This window comes from Rattus norvegicus, chromosome 18 (genome assembly GCF_036323735.1).
Source record: "Rattus norvegicus strain BN/NHsdMcwi chromosome 18, GRCr8, whole genome shotgun sequence".
In the NCBI taxonomy this organism is placed as follows: Eukaryota; Metazoa; Chordata; class Mammalia; order Rodentia; family Muridae; genus Rattus; species Rattus norvegicus.
The window spans coordinates 53,437,207-53,457,260 of record NC_086036.1 but is presented as its reverse complement, the minus strand read 5'-3'; the positions used below and the strand labels follow the sequence as shown (position 1 = coordinate 53,457,260).

The 20,054-nt window shown below is 42.6% G+C and overlaps 1 long non-coding RNA gene across 1 annotated transcript; it reads left to right on the top strand.

The window, feature by feature from the left end:
- The first annotated feature begins 1,565 nt into the window (after positions 1 to 1,565).
- Positions 1,566 to 10,361, top strand: LOC134483033 (uncharacterized). Its single transcript, XR_010059848.1, has 3 exons — positions 1,566 to 5,028; positions 6,162 to 6,375; positions 8,336 to 10,361. It is a non-coding gene; the product is annotated as an uncharacterized LOC134483033 (long non-coding RNA).
- Positions 10,362 to 20,054: the final 9,693 nt, after the last annotated feature.

Sequence of the window (20,054 nt, the reverse complement as noted above, 5' to 3'; positions counted from 1 at the left end):
GACAGCCTGGGCAAGACAGGCACAAGTTCAAGCCAGACAGAATCCCAGCACTGAGACGGGGAAGTGGATGCAAACACAACCCCTTACCCAGAAGCTATTTGCGATTTATAGCTGCCAGGAAAGGGAAAATCCATTTCTCCAGTGCTACCCTGGGCATAGCAACTATACTCCAGCATAAAATAGACTCCATCTTTTTTGTGTGCTTTTGTTGTTGTTGTTAACTGTTTTTATTTTTGTTGTTTTTGTTTTTTTTTCAGGTTTTGTTTTGTTTTTCTTTGAGAGAAAAAGAAAAATAAACTATGGATTTAGGTAGGGAAGGAAGTGGAGTCTGGGAGGAATTAGGAGAGTGGAAAGAATATCATAAAAATATCTTATAATTTTTTAACAACAACAACAACAGCAACAACGGCAAAAACGTTCACTGTAGCTTAAAGTCAATTGCAGCATTGTTCTTGGTCCTCTCAAACTTTGACACGAAAACCTCAAGCTCACTGTCTGGTTGCCCTGTCCTTTGCATAAATCAGCCTCCATCCGATGGCCATGTAGACTTGAGTCTTCTTTAGTAGAGAGTTCTCTCTTAACTGCCAGTTACAGGCAGTGTTGCAGCAGTCACTAGGATAGGCAGAAACCAATACAAAATAACTTATACAAAAATAAGGCGTAGCATAACTGAAGGAAAGGTGGGGCTTAATTCTCCCAGGCCAGCTTTATCCACTGGATAGAGATGGGACAACAGTTTTAGAGCTTTCAAATGATAGGAATATAGGTCTGGCTTAGATTGTGAAGGATAAAGCATTATTATTGGCCCATGCTGAGTTATGTGTTAATCTCTGGGGCTGTGGTTAGAAATAAGTTTTATATTGAATAGAAGGAAGAGAGTAGACAGGTAGGTTAAAATCCATATTCTTTCTAGCTTCCCCTAAACAAGTTAGCAACCCACCTGGGAGTGTGTGTGTGTGTGTGTGTGTGTGTGTGTGTTTGTGTGTGTGTGTGCGTGTGTGTGTGTAAAATATGCATCTCAAATTCATTTGCTTATAAATAAGGTCGTATACATGCTCTGGGCACTACCCCAAATATTTTATGTTTTGTAGCCTATACCCTAACGTCTGAAATTTCATTTCATATTTTTAATGTTTTCAGAGATCCTCAGTCTATAAGACAAACAGGAGAATTAGAATCACCCACTATGACTTTCTGTGACAAGCTGTTCTCTGACACCTGCCAGTCTAAAATTTAAGAGCCTAACAGAAATTAGCAACCTTCTCAGCATTCACCATTACTTGCAATTTTATAAGAGCGTCTCTAAGACCATCCATGGGGATACTTCTCATCTGCCACCTCACAGATGAGGGAACCAAGAGTATAACTTGCACTGTGTTACATTTCCCATTGGTAGTAGAGCATGGGTTGGCTGTTTTTGTTGTTGTTTTTGTTTTTGTTTTTGTTTTTGTTTTTGGTGTCCTTGTCAAAGATTTGTTTCCACACATTTTGCGGAATAGAGTCAGACAAGGCTATCTGTTTTTCAGTTTGGGGGCCATAGGGCATTGACTAGAACGTGATAGGGGTCAGAGTGGACCTCGGCACACGTTTGTTGGATCCATAGTCCTTGCTCACATCACCAAGTGAATTGTTGTCAAGGTGGATGCTAGCAAGGTTGTAGGCAGCAATGAGCTCGCCTACCCAGGTTGCCTTGACCTCGTCCACCGGGGCTGGCATCGTGCTAAGCACTGGCTGAAGGAAGGAAGCTTTCCCTTGTTTTCTTTCCCGATTCAGATTGCCAGATCCTTGTGTTTGATTTTAAATTGATGTGACAGCACGTCCTGTTTACTTGGATTAGCTCACAATTATTCTTTTTGTCCGCTGTTCTACTACACAAGGCTTACTTTTTCATACCTGACCGGATGCTGGACATGTCCTTTATGTGTTGGAGTTTGTTTAGTTCTCGCAAATACATTTCGTAACTGTATTTTAACAGCTCAGCCAGTCTGTGGGATTGGGGGTTAGGACATGGTGAGTAGCTCTTTTGCCTGTTAGCTAAACAATTCATTCTGTATTAAGTAGTACTTAGAACTACTGTGAGTCTCAGATTCACTAATGAGATCACTTATAGTGTTCGTGATGGCAGTGTTTGATTTTCCAAATCAGAACCCAAGGGCGGCGAATATGGACTGGAGAGAGCAATTTCGCATAGATCCTATTTCTGTTTCAAAACTGAGAAGCCATCGACCAAAGCCCTGAGAAATGTGAGCATAAAGCTTATGCCCTTAAGAATCAGTGAAACCAGTTTTTAAAGTGACACCCCACTTCCAAACAGGCAGCAACAGACATTACTTAGAGTTGGCCAGTTCTTTTCAACTAGCATGAAAGATGAGATTTGTTCTGTAATTTTCCCTTCAGACTCCTAAGTTCTTTGTAAAGAACCGAATTTACGTTTGATAAGAGGGAGAGGCTGACTTACTTACTGTATAAGTACTGGAAAATTTCCATGTGCCATCTGTGGGACTGTTAAAAGTCAATTAATGAAAAAGTTAATCAGCGATTGCCTGTGTGGGTGACTCAGTAATCCACCCCATCTGTTACACAACTATCTGTGCAAACACTGGGCTGTCTAAATGCTGGCCTCGTTTGTAAAGGAAAGAGGAAGGTTAATTCTACAGTTGGAGTCGCACTCATTGTACTCTTCCAGTGAGAACACGTTCACATCTCTTGGTGGTCTGTGATTTGGGTATATTCCCTCTAAAATTTTATAGTCTCAACGAATGAGCCATCTTGAAGTAGGACTTGGCCTCTCGCTACCCATCCATATCATTTCCTTCTTCATACTTTCTCTCATCAATTCTCTTCATGTGACTTCTTTCCATAACTTTCATAAAATCTCACAGGAGCTTGCTTTTTCCTCATTCTTTATACTCTTCTTTCATTCTCATGGCCTCTCGAAGGGCCTCTCTGGATGTCAAGGGGAGGTGTGTCCAGGTAGTGTTGGTCAGCCTTTCGGTGTCCTGAGTCATAACTTTCTGGGCACTAATTTCGATAATGTCTCATGGGTAGAGAAAATGCCTGTTTCAGATGGTGCCTAAAATGATTTTGAATCCTGTAACCTACATCATTGTTCTGAAAATTTTATGTGTTAGTTACACTGTTCATAAGCCTGGATTTCTATATAAAGGAAAGAAAAAAAAAAGCCCGCTGGTGTTTATTATCAGGCCTGAGAACTAATTTAGAGAGAGTTACTTAGCAGGAGAGGATCCAAGTCGTGCCTGCCTCTGGGTGAAACTGCTCATTGCTCTTCTCCAACTCCGAGCCTCTGTAACCCTAAGCATAGACACTCTGTCTGCGTGCATGAGTGTCTCCCAAATCCTTCCCAATTGCTCCCTGCACCTTAGGTTCCTGTTGTACTTTTCTTTTCTTTTCTTTTTTTTAGTCTCATTTGTTATTTATTTATTTATTTATTTATTTATTTATTTATTTTTCTCCTTTGCCTCTGTCAGGTCCCCAACGTCACTAAAGGTTTCCAGAGAGAAGGGAGTATGTCAGAATTAAAAGCTTAACTTTCACATTCGTATATAAAGAACCAGTGCCTACTGCCTATTGCCTGAGGCCTCTGTCCCATGATGCTCTTGGAAATGCTATCTCAAGACAAAAGGTGTCTGTCCACTGTCTGTCCATAACTTTGATGGGACGAGGGTTCTAGACTAACCTATATCCTGTCTTGGTCAAAGAGCAAACCCAGCATGCTCAGTACTGAGCTTGTCCTGCCCTCTCCACCCCTCGGCCCCTTTATGGCAGTGTTGCTGTAGATCTTCCTCTCAGCCTGTCACTCATGGACTCAGGGCAGTCCTGCCCTTTCTTTTGGGAGCCACCCAGTTTAGTGTCCCTCAAACTCTAAATTCCTCCATCTTTCTTTCGAAGGTGACCACCTACAATAGCTCCAATGTGGTTTGTCTACTCAAATGGTTTCAGAGCGGTCCCAAGGCACTAACAGGTTTTATCTTGTGTGTGAGAGAGCATAGCTGTACACATCATTCTTGGTACAAAGATGAATTTATGGCTCTCGTCTAGATGCCTATGCAGTTTGTTCAGTTTTTTTTTTTCTAAAATAAGACATCAGCGATAATCACACCAGGACTGGAGTCATAAGTGAAATAAGGTGTCCTCATCCATCACTATAAACGTCCCTCTTGAGAGAGAAAAGGGGAAAAAATTGATCTGTGGTAAGTTTTTCTGCTATAATGGACAGCAATCTGTGATTTTTAGGCTTTGGGGGAAAAAATCAAAGTTTGTTTACAAGCACAGGTGGGATATTACATCAACCACGCAAAGTTTACAAACTAAATTCCTTGATTTTTCACAGTAAATATTAGTTAAGCATCAACTACGCGCCGGAGGCTACCAAGCCAACTGAATGTGCAAACGAAAAGGCACAGCTCCACTCCGTTGCTCTGAGCACGGTGTTATTCCTGCTCCTGTGTTTGCCGTTCCCTGAGACAATGGCTGGGGCTCCTTACGTCAGACATTGCTCATACCAAGATTGTTTGATGCCACAGAAGTAGCATTTATAAGCCCACTTGTTATTATTCTAATGTCCCTTAATTCCATAACAGATAAATCACATGGCTTTGACTGAGGATCTATCAATATTTTATTTCCCTTAAAACGGAAGAATGTATGATCTTTATAAAGGAACGACTGTAGCCTCAGCCACTGCTTTTCATGGCTTCAATCAATATAAACTTACTTAACCTTCCAGATCCAAACGAGAAGAAACACTGTGTTACGTTTGATGTGAGGAGCAAGAGTCTTACATTGTGCCTTAAGCTGGTTCAGAATATCTTCATGGGCAGATATTTTGTAGGCAGATACCTGTCTCCGCGGCACAACTGGATTCGACAGAATATCAAAATGTCTGGATTTGCGATAATAACCTTTGGAAACATTACTCCGCGGCAGAGGCCATGTTGTTCACATTCCACAAAGGATGATCTTTTTGTAAAGCTTTTTTGCAGAGGAGAGCCTTGGGCCTCTTCCAAGGTGAGTCATGGCTTGCCTGGCTGTTCTATGAATTGGTTACTTGGGAAAATAAGGTAAATCACTATTGCAGTGTGACCATCAGTGGGGGCAACTGATGGGCATAGCGTTGGACGTACAACAAAGCCTGGCTCACTCAGCAGCAGTGTAGGGCGATTGGTGACTCCAGGAAGGCAGAGGTGACAAGCCCCCTGTAGTGTGTGTGTCTGTTAGCTTGCCATGCTCCCAGAGGCCGGGTCCACTTCTTGCTCCTCGAGGGATCTACAGAGGGTAGAAAAAGAATAGCCTGAATTTTTTTTACCACTCATGAAAAAAATAATCTCAAAACTTCTCAAGCTCGATATAATGTACCACATAGCAAATGGCAAGTTCTATGCTGCCTTGTGGTTTTCTTGATATGTTTCATGTAGGATAGGCTCAGCTCTCTAGACCCTTAGAGTACATGGGTTTGTCTTTTTTTTTTTAAATAGCACAAAGCAAACATCAATACAACAGTAGGAAGAGGAAAAGGAGGAGTAGAAATGGTCCTCTGAGGCTTTGTTTCAGAAGATGCTTTTGAGTAGGAAGAACAGGGACTAGAAGTCCTCCTGAATCCTCTCGCCTGGCATCCCCTGTTCCCCTTTCAACTCTGAGCAGAACTTTTTGTTTCGTTTTATGTATTTATTTTTATGTGCATTGGTGTTTTGCCTGCATGGACGTCTGTGTGAGGGTGTTGGATCCTCTGAAACTGGAGTTACAGGCAGTTGTGAGCTGCCATGTGGGTGCTGGGAATTGAACCTAGGTCCTTTGGAAGAATAGCCAGTGCTCTTAAACCGAGCCATCTCTCCAGCCCCAAAGTGGAACTGTTTGAGTCTTTTTTTTTTCTCTAGTAGGAAAAGACCATCCTCCGGGCCTACCTACCCTGTCTACCCCTTCCATTTTGGCAAATCAACTTGGTTTCCAGCTCCTTTGGTGTGTAACCTATGGCAAGTGTTTTGTCCCTGGTAGCCTAATCTGTACAGAAGTGAAACCGTGGGGTTCTTGAGAGGATTAAACAAAGGAAGCTATTAAATGGCTTATAGGGTGCCTGCTACATGTTAGCAATGCAATAAATGCTACTGTGTTTTGTTTTTCCTTCCCCACATCTCTCCTCACAGGCCTTTCGTTTGGCTGGCACATACAGATGGCATGCACAAATGAGAACTGTGTACTGTTCAAGTATAAAGGGATCTAGAAGAGATATTAAGTGGAATTTTTAGGGTAATGTTCTACATAGCCCCAGGTTTCCCCAGGGCATCCTGAGACCCATGACCTCCCTCTGACCAAAGAAATTCTACTACTATCAAGTTTGAATAATGGATATTTTTTTGGGTAAGATTTTATTTTGGAAATTGAAAACCGATACCCTCTATTCATCCTACCACCATTTTAAAGAGTTTGAAGTGATGCTTTGGTCCATTCTTCGTCTTACTGCTGAGGAAAATGAGACCCAGAGAGATTAGAGATTGGAGCCTATGCCTCCTGCCTTTTACCCACTAATTGCTGGACCATTGCCCTGCTTCAAGTATGTTCTCCTGACCTCTTTAAGGACACTGGGCCAGACCCTGCATAGCTTTACTCAGGAAGGATTCACTGAGTTTAAATACCTCCTTCACAACCGTTTAGCACTAATCCTCCTGTAAATGCTGCCATAATTCTTACTAGGGTACCGATGCGTGCAAAGATTCTGTTTCCTTACTCTCAGTGGATTCAGATCTCCAAAAAGCAAACATATATATATATATATATATATATATATATATATATATATATATATAAACAGAATTACTCAAGATGTACATATGTACATAAACATGTGATACTAAACATTCCAATAACACAGGCAGAGCTGGTAAGAGTCAGATCCAGAGGATGACCAAAATGCGAATGCTTCACCACTCCTTTTTTAAAAGGGGAACCAGAATACCCTTGGGAGGGTATAGGGAGGCAAAGTGGCAGAAGGAACACCCATTCAGAGCCTGCCCCACATGTGGCCCATACATGTACAGCCACCCAATTAGACAAGATGGATGAAGCAAAGAAGTGCAGGCTGCCAGGAACCATATGTAGATCTCTCCTGAGAGACACAGCCAGAATACAGCAAATACAGAGGGGAATGCCAGCAAACCACTGAACTGAGAACGGGACCCCCGTTGAAGGAATCAGAGAAAGGACTGGAAGAGCTTGAAGGGGCTCGAGACCCCATATGAACAATGCCAACGAACCAGAGCTTCCAGGGACTAAGCCACTACCCAAAGACTATACATGGACTGACCCTGGGCTCCAACCTCATAGGTAGCAATGAATAGCCTAGTAAGAGCACCAGTGGAAGGGGAAGACCTTGATCCTGCCTAGACTGAACCCCCAGTGAACGTGATTGTTGGGGGGAGGGCAGTAATGGGGGGAGGATGGGGAGGGGAACACCCATATAGAAGGGGAGGGGGAGGGGTTAGGGGAATGTTGGCCTGGAAACTGGGAAAGGGAATAACAATTGAAATGCAAATAAGAAATACCCAAGTTAATGAAGTTGGGAAAAAAAAAAGAGTCAGATCCGGGAGTGCTTCTCCACCCCTTAGTCTTGTCTTGAGAAGAAGTGAGGCCAACTCAGTCCCTACTCACCTGTAGAACCCGTTAACTATTAAAACCACAGTACATAAACCTCCAGGCATCACTTTATGTATCTACAAACACTCAAATGTTGTTTTAGTTTTTCACCTGTAAATAAAGCCAAACTCTGATTATAATTTGCGATAGAATTTTTCTCTTCTATAACATAGACATTATTTACTTTGTTTCTCAGTGTGAACATCCTTAAGTATGGGCAAATACATAGTTTCTTCCCCACTCTCTGCTGTTGTAGATAAGTTTCCCGGGATTCTTCATGCATACCTTGGTATGCAGCACGTTTTAGGGTGTAGAATGTATAATTGTGTACAACTACAGCACTCGCATCTTACATATGGGAGGCTGAGGCAGGGGGATCATGAATTCAGGGCCACCAGAAAAAGGAAAAAAGAAACAAGCAAAGGGTGGTTTTTAATTTTTTTATTTCTCAAGTAAATAGCTGAGGTATTATGGTTTGGATCTGAAAAGTCCCCAGAGGCTCATGTGGCAAAGACGTGGTTGCCAGACATTTTTCCATTAGCGATTGGCTCACAAGGACTCCATCAACGGATGAATTAATCAGCCGATGGAGTCATCTTTTCATGGCAGATTGGGAAGTGGCAGATTGAGGAGGCATCCTGGAAAGGTCCACTTTGTCCCCAACCCATTTCTCTCTTTTTGCTTCTAGGTCATGGCAAAGTGACCAGCCATGCCCACGACACTTTCTGTTGTGACTTCTGCCACACCACAGCAATGGAGCCCACGGGCAGAAGCTCCTGAAACTGACCCAATAGAAACCTTCCCACTCATGTTTATCTAAGGGATTTCGTTTGGACGATGAAAAATTAATCCAGCTGTAAATTGCATAGTCAACTAAACCTGGCATATATAGGCAGACTGCCTTTCAATTCCTGTAGAATTTATGTTCCTACCGGAGTTCTTTGTTCATTTCACTTTTATTAAATTTACTTTTTAATCTTTAATTTTTTCCAGTTATGCACGACTTACTGTTTTGCAAGTCTTTATTCGCAGATTTGACTGTTGTGTAAATGTTACTCCTGTGTGTACGTTCCTTATGCTCTATGTGTGTTGTGTAAACGGCCGGTGTCTTGGTTAGGGCTAATGTTGCTAAGATGAAGCACCGTGACCAAAGGCAAGTTGGGGAGGAGAGGACTGGTTTGGCTTACACTTTAATTCACTACTCACCATTGAAGGAAGTCAGGGCAGGAACCTGGAGGCAGGAACTGAGGTAGGGGCATGGAGGGGTGCTGCTTACTGCCTTACTCTTTATGGCCTGCTCTTAGAGAACGCAGAATCATCAGCTCAGGGGTGGCACCATTCTTCCTCATCAACTGCTAATGAAGAAAATGTCCTACAGGCTTGCTTACAGCCTGATATTAAAGAGGCATTTTCTCAATTGAGGGGCTCACCCCTCTGATGACTCTAGCTTGTGTCGAGCTGATATAAAGTCAGCCAGTGCGGGATTTTTATATTATTATATATTTTTTTTATAAAAATGTCTCTGATTATTGATTTATGGCTTCTCTATTATTTTATTGAATATTGAAGTATTGAAGACTGAACCTAGGACTTTGGCCATGCTAAATATATTCTCTACCACTTAGCTATACCACAGATCCTATGTCATTTTAAATATAAATTACCTTTATATCTATAATAAATAATCAGTCAATAATCAATAATAAATCTCCTTAACTTGGTGTACATAGATCCCACCACCTACTTGACTTTCCAAGTGGATGCACCTATGTTTCCCACAGCCATTCTTTATACCTCAGGCCTCAGAGGAGAGATCATTTGTCCTCACTATGTCCTGTTGGGTTTCCAGATTGTCTGTCTGAACCCATAAGCACTGTTTGCGATGCACTACCAAGTAAACAGAGCGCTCTTGGACTCAATGCAGCAAACGAGGGACCCTCAATTAGCTTCAAGACCTTCCTCATATCAATTAAGTTTACTGGTTTTAAATATCCCTATTTGCAACATGCGGACAGTGTCATCTACGCTTTCAAATCAATAGGTGCTGGCGAGAAGCCAGTGAGGAGGGCGAATGGGAAGGAGGTGTAAAGATGTGGGCAGCTTCTGAATCGATTACGAACGTTTCTCCTATGACCAACCAGAAGTAACCATTATCCTCAGCAGAGCTGGCCCCGCTTTCCAGGAAAGGTGAGCCTGGCCCCCTGGGACATAGGCCGTATCTCCGACACCTGAAAAGATCCCTCTGCTTTTGACAAACGACTAAACTTTCTTCTGCGAAAGGCGAGGTCTGTGTGGCTCCATTCAGACCCGAGGAGGTCCAGACATCTCAGGTGCAACTAAGCAGAACTTGGAACTGCTTCAGAGATTCTAGATGACCTTTGTTGAAGTGTTTTTCTCCGCATTAAAACTATAAAAACTACGTGGAGACCTCCTCACCCTGTCGTACTTCGGGGCAAGCTGAAACAACAGCTACAATGGTTTAAATCTGTAACGTGGGGTGCTGAAGCTCACCTGGACTAATGAAGCTAAGTTTACCCATTCGCACGCAGCCCAAGAGGATCAGCTGGCTAAGGCAAATGCCTGGCCTTCCAAAGAGGACTGAGAGATGGGGCCCGGGCCTTGGTCCTAGTTCCACTCTCCCCCCTCCCCCAAATCTAAGAAAAAGTGTTAATACAGATAATATAAAGACTCACCCTCTGAATTTCTTGTCTAAGATTTATGTTCCAATCTCTGCCCACCCTCTTTTTTTTTTTAATTTTTTTTTTTTTTTTTTTTTTGTCTAACTCTACCCAACCTACAGCAACCTGAGCATCCCCTCTGGTTGTCTGTCTTGTTCCTTCTCCCCTTCCCTCCCTTTCTTTTCGGTTCCTCCCAGTTGGTTCCTCCTTCTTTCCTCTCACATGTACTCCACCACCGTCTGTGTTTTCTGACTCCTTTAGTGGCTTATTGCTTTAAGAATTTCCTGCTGCACTTGACACATGAATGGGGCTAATGCTTAAAAGATAGTATTCTATGCTGGAAGGAGCATTTTGTTTAGCAAGACAGTTGCTAATATTATAACATGCAACCAAAGGCATTCACCTGAATTTTGTGAAGCTTGGAGACAAAGTATTCAGAGACGACCACCATTACTTTGCTGTGCAGTTGTGAGGAGTAGGCGGGCCACTCCTGTTTGGGAAGACTAAGATTGGGCTAACACCTTCACACGCACCCCTGCCCCATCCCTCTGTTTGACTTACTTGGCAAGCCTGGCTACTCAACACCTCTTTGCCATTTTCTCCAGCTTCTATTAGAACTTATGATTTCACATGGGTGAGGCAGATCAAGTAAGTTTGGAGCTAAAGGGTTAAAATGGGTGCCAGGTGAGCTTGGGATTTGGGTTTAGTTGTCAGCACCCACATGACAAAGCAAGGTTGAACGGCATGCAGCTTTGGGGAGGCGGAGACAGAGGCTTGCTGGTCAGCCAACCCAGGTGAAGCAGTGTTCCAGCTTCAATGGGAGGATCTGTCTCAAAATACAAGGTAAAGACCAATGCAAGAAGACATCCTTTAGAAGTCTTTAGACCTCCAGACCCCTCAAGCATGTGCATTGAACTTCACATGTGTGTGAATGCACATACATGAGCACATGCACACATATGCAGAAGAAAGTGTATAGAAAATGTCTTTTCAGCTTCTACTGTTTGCCCAAAGCCCTTTAGATTGGAGAGTCAATGTGATTTTCTCTCTCTAATTCTATTTTGCTTCTCTCTCATCTGCCTTCCTGATCAGGTCCATATACCTTTCCTAGTTTGGTTTTCTTTCTTTTCTTTTTTTTTTTCCTTTTCTTTTTTTTTTTCGGAGCTGGGGACCGAACCCAGGGCCTTTCGCTTGCTAGGCAAGCGCTCTACCACTGAGCTAAATCCCCAACCCCCCCTAGTTTGGTTTTCTATTGTTGTGATAGAACACTGACCAAAAACAACTTGGGGGGAAGAAAAGGATTATTTTAATGTATAGGTTCTAGTTGTGCCCTTTGTTGAGGAAAGCCAAGATGGAAACCTGGAGGCAGGAAGAAGCAGGGGCCATGGAGAAACGATTGCTTACTGGCTTGTTCTCCATGGCTTACTTAAACTTTCTTACGCAACCTAGGACCACCATCCCAGGGTGGGTACCACCTACAGTAGGCTGGGCCCTCCCATATCAAACATCAATAAAGCCAAGCTGATGGGGGAATTTTCTGTATTGAGGTTTCTTCCCGTAAGGAATCTCTAGCTTATGTCCTCTTGACAAAATACTACCCAGCACATACCTTAACCAGTGTTAGCAGTCACTTTTTCCTATTGTTGTGGTTAGATCCTTGACAAAAATGACACAAACTTAAGGAGAAAAGAAGACTACTTTGGTGTGTCTGAGGCGGGGTTCTCAGAAAACACGACAGATGCAGCAATGATTTTTAAATCAAAAAACTTAGACGTGTACTCACCTAGATAAAGGAAACACATGGTCAGTTCAAATGCTCCCTCACAGCTCTTTGTGTGTGAGAGGCCTGCTTGCTTCCCTCAGCTTTGACCAAACCATCTTCTACACCTTTGAAGGAGCTGGTCTACAGAGTCAGGAAAACATCAGAATCTCCCAACTCTGCCTAGGACTCTTGAGGAAATGAGGAAGCTATAGTTGTTCTATTCTGTTAGGTTAAGGAAGATTCTCAGGAGTCGAAATATCAAATAATTACAAATTCATCCGTGGGATTTTATTGGTTATGTTTATATGGTGGCTAATTTGAACAACTCAACCAAGAAACACCTAAGAGAACTGTGTGTAGTGGTGCACATCTGTTATCCCAGCACTTCGGATGTCGAGACAGGTGGGTGAGAAGTTCAAGGCCAGCCTGGGTTGCTTATGTAATGAATTTGGATCCATAATCAGGCTCCCTCAAACTATGCAAGCGGGCAACCCCTAGGGCATTAGTAAAACATGCTGAGGGGCTGCCTGAGAGGATGCTTGCTCTTGAGCTGACTAGATTCTGAGAGCTGCAATCTAAGGGGTTTAATCCCTTTTTAGGCTCAAAATTTGAATAGACTAATGGGAGGAAGAGAAACTACAAAAAAGAGTTTAGTTGCCACTAGGCGAGTTTAGTTGGCCTTAGAGCCTGGTTCTTACCTTGACCCCTTTGTCACTTCTCTCTGCTTCCTGCCTCCCAGGAGGTGAATGGCTCCTCCCTCCACACGCTTCTGCTATCATGATCATCATAAAACAAGTGTATAAAGCTGAGGAAACACTGGTAGAGCCCCCTGAAACTGTGAGCAAAAGAAACACCTTCCCCTTTTAGTCATTTCTATTAGGTATGATGTTACAGGGACAGATAGATAGGAAAATGTCTCGTGGTGGATTCTTCGTGTCCTTCCTCATTTCATTGTTTAGGTATCATTGGTTTCCAGGAAGACATTAAAATCTGTGTATCAAAAACCATAAGTATAAACTTAGAGAGAAAGTCCAAGGGTAGAAAGCTTGCACAGCGTCATGGGTAGAGTGGGCAGAGGGTTGTTTCGCGCAGCGCTGTGAAGTTAAACAAAACCAAAATCTTAGACGTGTTTGCTGTTCCTGAGCCAAACAGACCAATAGATAAACATTTAAGGTATGAGCTAATGAAAAGGTTTGATTCTCTGTTTTCATTCTTCCTTTTCAAATTCCAGTGAACAGATTTGAAATGAAACAGGAAGTCAAATGTTGTCAGGAATTAACGAATACAACTCATGACTTTGGAAAAGCGTCATCTGTTTATCTACTCTTTGAGAATTTCATACACGTATACAGTGTATTTGCTAATATCCACTGCTGCCCCCCAACTTCTCCCAGATACTTCTCATCTCCCCTTCCCAATTTCACATCTTCTTCCCCCCGTTTATAATCCAGAGTTCAATTAGAGCACTCCGTGTGCACGAATATAGGGCATCATTGCAGCATCACTGTGCACCCATGAGAGGCCACACCCCTGAAGACAGCTGACTCTTTCTCCTCCAGCAGCGGCCAATCAAAAACTGCTCTCAGCTCCATGACCCCTACCCTATCCATGCTACGTTGCCAGGCTTGGTCTAGAGATGGTCTTGGGCAGGTAACCACAACTGCTATGATTTCTCATGGCAGCAACTCTGTCATATCCAGGTTTTTCTCCCGCTCTGCCCGACCTCTGGCTCTCACAATCTCTCTACCTTTTCGTCTGTAACGTTCATTCCTCAGCCTTGGAGGGCAGGGTTGATAAAAGATGCTCCATTTTGGGGCTGAGCACGCTGCGGACTTATCTTTAGCACTGTGGCTAAATGTACAAGTTTGTAACTCCCCTTGGAAGGAAGGGTTTGGGATTCGGCCTGGAAGGTGCCTTATCCTTCAACACTGGGCAGATTATCAGGTGTTTTGTAGTTGTGGTTCATTTATGCAATTTATGTCTTCTTCATTCCCTTTGGGAAGGTGACTCTTTTAAATATTGGCTAACTCCTGTCCTTTGTTGATGCCATCCCTACTAACACCAATGGCCAGGTTGGTCTACAAAGCCCTTGGGTTGGCAGGAAACCATCTGGCAGTCGAACCATTGTTCTGGGCACTTCCGTAAACTCCTGAAGCTTACAAAGAAAGCCCTTGCAGTGACGGCTTTCCAGAACTTTCCAGAAAGAAAAGTCTCTAACAGAGGAAAGGCATCATCATGGACTCCCTTCAGTTTGGCTACTTAAAATAATCACCATAACGCCCACACTTTCATTTCTCTTACACGACTTGTTCTGACTCAAGGGTTCTTACTGATCTGCAGTAGATGATAATAAACCCCTGGATCACTTCCTGTTCCCAACTAGTCAGACAAACAAGGATCTCTATACCCTCGACGTTCATTTAGAGTTCAGGTGAACGATAGGCAGGCAGCTCACCTCAGAGCTTCCAGTTTCAACTAAACGCTCTATTTTACTTTGGATACTTGAGGGAACAACTAGTCACAGCCCCAACCATAGATCTGTGTACCCAACAAAGTACCTGCTGGCGTCACGTACACTGATTTCAGTTCAATTTGTGCTAGAAGGACTTTCATTAAAAGTTAACAATAGCTGGCATTTGTTGAATGTTTGCTAGGTATCCACATTACAGTAGGCAATGTATGTGTTAATGTGCTTAATCTTTCAACACAAGTCCTTGAGAGGAAACAGAGGGGAGCCATTTTTCATTTTCTGGGAATTTATGTTCTGGGAGGCCTGGATTATTTTGTTTACTGTTGCATTCTTTGACTCTTGGAGAGTACTTGACACATAGTAGGTGCTCATAAAATTCCCATAGGATGAGTTTATGTACACCCACATCAATGAGTGAATTCTAGAGTGGCTTAGACAAGTAGGACCGTGCTGGTTAGCCAAGGTAGTTTATGGGTTGTGTGTGGACTTGGGTGTCCTTCTGCTGAGAAACAAGAGCCATGATTGTTCTCCCAGTGTCATGGACTTTGAGAAGCCTCTGGCCACAGCAAATTTACGTCTGTCATTGCTGCCTCTTTGGCGCCATATGATGATATAAGAGGAAGTAACATAGACTACTGGGATCGAATAGTCTTAAATGCTCAATTAACTCCATGATGCTCCAGTTCCACAGTTTGGGACTAGAAACCATATGAACAGTACAACTATTACATAGGAAAATGTATTGCAGATAAAACACCCAGTGGGCATTGTGCTACCTGCCTGTAATCTGAGCACTGGAGGGGCTGAGATGAGAGTTCAATCCCAACCTGGCCTACAGAATGAGGCCTACTGAAGACAAGCCCCTACCCAGCACTGATGTCTCCAGGGAGCAGGCACTCACTCACGGTTTACCTTTTCCTTTCTTGTGGAATGTGATGCTCTTCCGCTCATCTTTGGAGAAGCGCAGTCCATTCGTTCTTCCTCGGGGGAGGAGAGCAAGGTAGAGGAGGGAAAGCCGTAAGGGGAAGGACATTGACGCTGGGGAAAGAGAAGGAAAATGTGCTCAAGTCCTCATGGATCCCCTGCAGGTACAATGCTCCTTTGCAGAGAGTTCAGTATGTGTGTTAATATTCTGAGTTAATTCTGGCATTGGTGGGTATGGAAAAATAAGCCAGGCTGACTGCGAGGTTGTGGATGCTGGAACAGAGCCCGATTAAATAGGTTATGAAATGCTGTCTGTAACGTGTAGCCGTTTTGAGGCTAAGGAAGGCGACCGTTTTGGAATTTTTATTAAGGGGAAGGATTAGAATTAAATATCACCAAGGAGTCAGTTTTTAAGGAAAACTAGAAATTTTAAAAATGTACACACATGGCTGAAAATACCCTCATGGTGTGAGGGAACAGGTAGGCATGGCTCTTTTTTTTTTGGAGCTGGGAACCAAACCCAGGGCCTTGCGCTTGCTAGGCAAGCGCTCTACCACTGAGCCAAATCCCCAGCCCGAGGGAACAGGTAGAAAAGCAACCTGAACACCTTGAACAGTTCTCTTGAAGGTGACACCCGTGCTTTGCAGAACTGAGGAGAGAGAATTTTTTTCCTGACCATCTCTCCTCTTCCTCTCCCCTCTCTCCCCTCTCTTCTTTGGAATAGGGTCTTTGCAGTCTTTTTAGCCAAAGCAGGAGTCTGAAACTTCCTTCCCTGCCTCGGCCTTCTGAGTGCAGAGATTACGCACATGCCTCAATGTACTTGGTCTTGATTTCTTCCTTTTATATGACCTGCCTTGCACATTTATCTCACAGCGATGGTCAACTCTGACTGGGCATTAGAAACATAGGGACAGGGTCACACGGGCAGATCATCTTTGAGCTTAACATTAGTCTCTTCTTCAGCGTGGTCTCCCTATGTACACCAGGCTATCCTTAAACTCCAGACACTTTTGCTTTGTCATAGGCTATATCTTGAGATACCACCTCAGACAAGGAAACTGTACCAAGGTCATGTAGTTTGCAGTAGAGGGTTTCACAGACAAGGGTCTCGAGAGCCCCATGCTTAGGTGTTTAATGTGTTGTGCTAACCTTACAGTGTGTTAAAAACTCAGAAAAAAAAAGTTAATTCCAAAATAGGTCACTCAGCCTGGTCTAAGGGAAGTTCTCTAGACAATAGCTTCTTATCTGGTTGGGCAAGGCACCAAGTATGGGACCTGAAAAAAAAAATTGACACCAGCAAGTTTTCTGAACATGTGATGACCAAAAATTAATTCAAAATCAAATGGGCAATGAATTTAGTGTTTCTGACAGTTCTTATTCATATTGCAGTTCTAGAGTTCGCTTCGGGCTTGGTTCTGAACACAGAATATGCACACTTTGCCCTGTGCAGACTTACCTGCCATGCCGTGCAGGTGAACACTGCCTGAAGCATCTCAGCTCAGACCCCACACTGTTTCATGCTCCGAACTGCCTCGTTTTCCCCCTGTGCTTTCAAACTTCTCTGTTCTTGGAGAAGAAACATTACCTACATTAATAAACACGACAGAAAAAAAGAAAATTGACATTTTAATTATTGCAACTTAAATCTTTAAAACCTCCATACCTTCCCAAATACCCAACCGACAAAACAGAAGTCTGTGTTTCCGTTGCTTGAGGGAGATGGCGTAACTCATCAATACTCATAGGCTAGTTCCTTCACTGGATATCATATATCACAACAACCAGTCCTCTTAGTTGTGGTGTTGCTTTTGAAAGCAAGGATCTTTTCACTTAGAAAAACTAGAAAGTCCCATTTTATGCTTTTATTATTTAAATGCCCATATTTTAAAAAGCAGTTAGCCTTTCAGACTCTATGCCTTCTTTCTTTCTCTTAAGAAAACAAAGAAATAAAGAAAAAATGCAAGGATTAAACAAAATGAATGAATAAAGAAAGCAAGAAGGTTCAGAAGAAATACATCAACACAACTCAAGTCAGAAACCACAATATACAGCAAAATGCTCCAATGAAGCAATAGGAGACGACCTTTCCCCCAAATACCTTTGAATTCATTTTGTCTTGTCCATCTGCTGCTAGCCTTAGGGCCTGCCCTTAAGAGTGGTTTGTATGCTCAATGAGACTCTAATTTTCTCTTTGTGAGTGGTTGTTAATTGTTGAGAATGGGAGCTTGTGTCCACTTCCCCTGTCAGTACTGAGATCCTGCCTGCTTTGATTCTGATCAGATGTCATGCATGCTACAACAATCTCTTTGAGTTCCTATGTGCAACAGACCTGTTAAATCTGGATGACGGTGTTTTCTAGGGGTCATCCATCAGCTCTGGATCTTACAGTGTTTCTCCCTGTCTGAGCAGTGGGTGGGAAGGGATTTGATGAAGAAATCCCATTTAGGACCAAGTGTTCCGTGATCTCCCACTCTCTGAACAGTGTTCAGCTATGGGTCTCTATATTAGTTCCCATCTATTGCAGGAAGAAGCCTCTTTGGTGATGGCTGAGAGAGACGCTGCTCTATGGACATAGCTGAATGTCTTTAAGAGTAAACTTATTGTTCTGTTTCTTTAGCAGAATGTTAATATTTGGTTTTCCGCTAGGTCTATGGCCTAAATGGTCTACCTGAGCAGCGTAAATTATGGATTTCATCTCGTGGAGTGGGACTTGAATCCAATCAAGTAGTAGATGGTTACTTCTACAATGTTTGTGCCACTACTGCACAAGGTGGATCATGCCAGTAAGTCATCATTGTATAATGAAAGGATGGTGGCAGGCTTGGTCTTTACATTTCCCCTCTGGCAGTGTGCAGAATACCTTCCATTACCATAAACACCAGTCAGTTCAATAGGAGCTAAGGCTCTAGTTAGGCACCAGCCCGATATCTCCATAATAGATGAGATTTGCAGGCGTTACCTTTAGCAAAAGGGCCTGACCACCAGTTTATGGAGAGCAACCAGTAGCTTTGACAATAGTCTGAGTTGTTTGTGGGTTTCCATGGAGTCACTTTGCCCAACAACTCAAGTAGTGCAAGGGCAATTTTAATATAAACATGCAGTAAATCAATACAGTGGCTGTCTTTCTTTGTTCTAGCTAGTTCCCCAGTAACAACACAGAGACACCAAGATTTATTTTCAACTTAAAGTATAATAACTAGGCCTTATAATTCTATTCTAATTTTCTAATCTAATTTGCCTAACTCTCAGCCAAAATCCCCAAGATACTTGGACTTTACTATTGGGCTGGCTCAGGAATGTTCTCCCAAGATGTCTTTCTGGGACTCCTCTCTTCCTCTTTTCTCTCCTTCCTTCCCTGATTGGAAGAAGTCCCACCCCATTCTCTCTATTGCCCACACATTGGCTTTTCCAGCTTTTATTGACAAGGCAGAGAATGAACGATGAGCATTGTTTACAGGAACTTGAGACCGGAGACTCTTGACAGCACTACAATGCCATCTTCAGATTGCAACAAGACACGAGGGCAGAGACATCAGCACTTGAATAAAATAAGGATAATCTTTACACAGTGCACAAAAACATTATGCCTACAAGATCTCATTCTTGGTACAGGAGGTTTCACTTGGTGATGAGAGCTGTCTAGTTGGGGCTTTGTCTCCCTCATTGTTTTGGTGATTCCATTTAGATTTTTTTCATGTGCACACATGTTTTAAGAAGCCTCTATTGTAGTAGGTTTCTGTGTAATCCCTCAAATGACCCACAGTGTTAGCTGTCCCTCTCTGTACTTCCTACCTTAGTCACCCCTTCCATTTCTCTCTCTGTTTAATCCCCCTGTTCCAGTGTCCTTGCTGTTTCTCTCTGTATATTCCATTTCCTCTTTCTTGGGAAATCCATCTCTCCCCTATATTTCCTTACTCTAGATCTAACTTTTGTAATTATTCAGATATTAGCATTGCCTATTAAAGGCTTAAAAACTAAAATTCACATATAAGAAAATACATAACATATTTGTCTTCTTTGGAGAATTCTCTGTCTAGTTTTATACCCCATTTTTAATTGGGTTATTTGGTTTTTTTGATGCTCCATTTTTTTAGTTCTTTAGTTAACATATCAACTCTCTATTGGATGTGTAATTAGCAAAATACCTTTTTCCATCTGTCTATTGTCATTTTGTCCAAATGTGGGTGTCCTCTGCCTTGCAGAAGCTTTTCAGTTTCATGTGGTCCCATTTGTTAACTGTTGATCTTAGTGTCTGCACAAACTGTGTTCTGTTCAGAACGTTTTTTTCCTGTGCTAATGACTTCAAGGATATTACCTATTATGTCTTCTGTCAGGTTCAGTGTATCTGGTTTTATGTTTATGTTTTTGATACCTTTGATGTTGAGTTTTATGCAGGGTTATAAATATGAATCTATTTGCAGTCTTCTACATACAGCCACCCAGTTTGACCAGCACCATTTATTGAAGATGCTATTTTTTTCTCCAATGTGTTTTTCTGGATTCTACTTTAAAAACCAAGTCTGTAGGTGTGTGGACTTGTGTCTGAGTCTTTGATTCACTTATTAACATATTT